The sequence below is a fragment of the Octodon degus genome, unplaced genomic scaffold, assembly GCF_000260255.1.
Source record: "Octodon degus isolate 3935 unplaced genomic scaffold, OctDeg1.0 scaffold00090, whole genome shotgun sequence".
Lineage (NCBI taxonomy): Eukaryota > Metazoa > Chordata > Mammalia > Rodentia > Octodontidae > Octodon > Octodon degus.
Window position 1 is genome coordinate 1,756,787 of NW_004524666.1, and position 4,341 is coordinate 1,761,127.

The following is a 4,341-nucleotide window of genomic DNA, read 5'->3' on the forward strand; positions in this document are numbered from 1 at the left end:
ATTTCAAAGGAATAAAATGAATAGACACACATCAAGCATTTTCATCAATAAAGGGAAGGCACATTGATAGAACTAGACATGTAGAGGATAAAATTTCAGCAGACACTACTGAAATCTAAAAGATATTAATAATACTTCAAAAAGGCATGTTTCATTTTTTACCAAGATGGCACTGAAGGAAAAGAAGAAAGCTCTGCTCCTCCCAAATCTGAAGCCAAAGTAAAAGCTTTGAATGCCAAGAAAGCTGTGCTGAAAGATATGCATAGCCACAAAAAGAAGAACATCCATAAGCCACACACTTTCCACTATACCAAGACACTGTAGCTCCAGAGGCAGCCCAATATGCTCAAAAGAGAATGACCCCAATATCAATAAGCTGGACCACTATGCCATTATCAAGTTCCCCCTCAGCATGGAGTCAGACATGAAGAAGACCCAAAAGCTACAACTCTTGTTGCATAGGTCCTGCTTAACCTTGGTCTTAAACATCCAGCAGAAAAGTATAAAAACGAAATATAAGAAGTAAAGCCATGATGTTACGTTGAGCTGTAGGGGACTCAGGTCAACAATTTCTGACATTGCCAGTCAAGGGAAAGACCCAATACTATTATGGGCTACTGGACTCTCTTAGAATATTTTGCTGAGTTTACACACCTATAATATTCAAATAACGGAACTTAACAAAAAAACGGTATACAGATGAATGACTATTTTGTATCTGTGTATTCAAAGTGGTTAGGATAGATATATAGTTACATTCTCTTAGTGAATAGAGTGATTTGTTCTAATGTTGTTTGTAAATAGGATATCATGTCCGCATCTTGTACAGCAATTAACCACTGGGAAGAATTATGCAATGTGTTAATTATTGGAACTGTCCTACCAATTTGATTTGAAACTGTCTCATTGCCATTTGTCTATCAATAAAATTATGGGGAAAAAAAGAAAACTCAGGCAAAACAAAGAAATAAAAATGATATGTATAAGAAAGAAAGAAGTTAGATTATCATTTCCAGAGGACATCTTCTATGTATAAGATCCCCCAAAATTCTATAATTAACAATCAAGTCAACTAGTAAAGGAGGATACAAAATGAACACACAAAAGACAATGGTGTTCCTATACTCCAGTCCTGAATTCACCAAGAAAGAAATTAATCAAATAATGCTATTCAAAATAGCCTCAAGAAAAATTAAATACTTAGGGATTAATTTAGGCCTGGAAGTGAAAATAATTGACAACAAAATAACCACACTCCAAAAAGTAGCTCAGACACCATTTCTGGGCCCCGATGCAGTGCACTTTCAGAGAGCATCCCTCCTGCAGCCAGGGAGCCCAGTAGTACCGCCTGCTCTCACTTCACCTCTTTCTCCTGGTAACCATGTCCACCAATGAGAATGCTAATGCTAATTCGCCAGCTGCCCGACTGAACAGATTCAAGAACAAGGGAAAGGACAGTACAGAAATCAGGTGGCGGTGAATAGAAGTTAATGTGGAGCTGAGGAAAACTAAGCAGGATGATCAGATGCTAAAAAGAAGAAATGCAATCTCGTTTCCTGATGAGACTGCCTCACCATTGCAGGAAAACCGCAACAACCAGGTCACTGTGAACTGGACTGTAGATGACATTGCTTGTCAAAGGCATATCTAGCAATAATCTGGAAAGCTTGCTGCAAGCTACTCAAGCTGCTAGGAAACTGCCTTCTCTGTTAAAAAACCTAACATCCCATAGATCACATATTCTGGGCTGGTTTGATTTCAAAGTTTGTGTCCTTCCTGGGAAGACCTGACTGTAGTCCCATCCAGTTTGAGTCTTCCTGGGAACTCACTAATATTGGTTCTGGGTGGTCAGAACAGACCAAGGCCGTGCTGGACAGAGGGGCCATCCCGGCTCTCATTTCCCTCTTGGCATCACCCCATGCTCACATCAGTGAGCAGGCTGTCTGAGTACTGGGAAACATTGCAAGTAATTTTTTTTCCAAGACTTGGTTATTAAATATGGTGCAATTGACCCACTCTTGGCTCTTCTTGTAGTCCCTGCTATGTCATCTTTGGCAGGAGCCCCTCAGTACCACCTGCTCTCACTTCGAAGCTTTCTCTTTGTTTGGTAAACATGTCCACCAATGAGAATGCTAACGCTAATTTGCCACTGGATACTGTTGAGCAAATTTTCCCTACTTTGGTTCATCTTCAGCATCACAGTGATCTGGAAGTATTAGCAGATACCTGCTAGCCTATTTCCTACCTCACCGAAATGGTTGTAAACACAGGAGTTGTGCCACATCTGGTGAAGCTTCTGGGATCAGATGAATTGCCCATTATGACTTCTGCACTGAGAGCCATCTTCACTGGAACAGACGAACAGACTCAGACTGTGATAGATGCAGGAGCGCTTGCTGTCTCTCCCAGCCTGCTCACTCGCCTCAAGACATTCAGAAGGAAGCTACATGGACGATGTCAAACATCACAGCCAGAGCCGAGCCTTCCCCGCCCCCGGAGTCGCTGAGGCAGCGACTGAGATTGGGCATGGTGGCGCGTGCCTATAATCCCAGCGCTTGGGAGGCTGAAAACAGTAGAATCACTACGAGTCCAATCTGAGTAGTGAGACCCTGTAGACCCAGTACTAAATTCATAAAAACAAACAAACAAACAAACAAACAAAATCACAGCCAGCCGGAAGGACCAGATACAGCAAGTTGTGAAATATGGATTCTACCATTCCTCATCAATGTTCTCTCTAAGGCGAACTTTAAGACACAAAAGAAAAAAATGGGAGCTGGGGAGATGGCTCAGTGGAATAAACACTTCCCTGGGAAGCGCAGAGTCCTGAGTTCAATCCCTGGTTCGGAAAAAAAAAAAAAAAAAAAAGACACAAAAGGAAGCTGCGTGGCCTGTGACCAACTATACAAGCAGTGGGACAGTGGGACACATTGTGTAGCTTGTTCATTGTGGTATAATAGAACCATTGATGAACCTCTTAACTGTGAAAGATATGAAAATTATTCTTGTTATAATGGATGCTGTTACAAATATATTTCAGGCTGCTGAGAAGCTAGGTGAAACTGAGAAGCTTAGTATGACTGGAGAATGTGGAGGCTGGGACAAGATTCCCACCCCCCTTTTACTTTTCCCCACCCTGGCTTGGACAAGTTTGAAGCTCTGCAAAACCATGAAAGTGAGTCTGTGTACAAGGCCTCATTAAACTTGATTGAGAAGTACTTCTCAGTAGAAGAAGAAGAAGATCAAGATGTTGTGCCAGACGCTAGCTCTGAAGCGTGTACCTTCCAAGTGCAGGACAAGGCTCCCTGTACCTTTCACTTCTAAGTGTACAGCCAAATGAAGCACCAGTTTTTGTTGTCTCCTATATTTGGTATAAGTTTATCTTTCTCTAAGAATTCTTTTTTTTAACGTGGTTTGTCATTATAGCACTATTTACAAGACAATACTTGAAAAGTTCCCAACTATACATACTATAGGAAATGAAGCTTATCATCTGTAGAGGTTTCTTATTTTCATGTGGAATTTCCTGTTTTTCAGTGTCCTGTGAATAAAAATTAAATTCCACCCTGGATTTCACAAATAAAAAGAAGATCAAAGAAGACATCAGAAAATGGGAAGCTATCTGATGCTTCTGGAAAGACAGAACTAATATTGTCAAAATGAGCAAATACCAAAAAAAAAAAAAAAATATATATATATATATATATATTGCAATCCCAATAAAAATATCAATAACACCTTTGAAAGAAGCAAATAACACCCTTGCATTTCATATGGAACTAGGAGATAATCAGGAGAGTGACAGCCTCCAGGGCAACAATAGCAAATCAGAAAATATCACAAATTCAAAGGTCAAGGCATATTACAAAGATACAGGAATGAAAAACCCTATGATATTTGCACAAAAACAGACATGTAGGTCAATTAAGGTGAATATTGGGGACTGGAGAGATATCTCCGTGGCTTCAGCTCTGCCTGACAAGCACAAGGCTGTGAGTTCAATCCCCAGTACTGCAAAAAATAAAATAAGATAATAAATATTGGGCGCAGGAATATCTCCATACATTCAGATATCTAGATTTTCACAAAGGGGCCAACAAAATACATGGGAGGAAAGATAGACTTTTTAATAAATAGTACTAGAAAATCTGGCTATACACATACAAAGTATTGAAGCTAGATCCATATTCCTCACTTAGTTATTTAAAACTGACAATGAATCAACTATTACAAGAACTTGGAGCATACACAGTCACCCTAGGCTATGTCCTTTATTCTCAGAATGGAGAGCTGCTGAGTTAATAAGTTTCTAAACTTCTCAAATTGACACAACATCTCGAT

The 4,341-nt window shown here is 39.9% G+C and overlaps 1 pseudogene; it reads left to right on the forward strand.

The window, feature by feature from the left end:
* The first annotated feature begins 1,381 nt into the window (after positions 1 to 1,381).
* On the forward strand, positions 1,382 to 3,324 carry LOC101563551 (annotated as a pseudogene).
* The last annotated feature ends 1,017 nt before the right edge of the window (positions 3,325 to 4,341 follow it).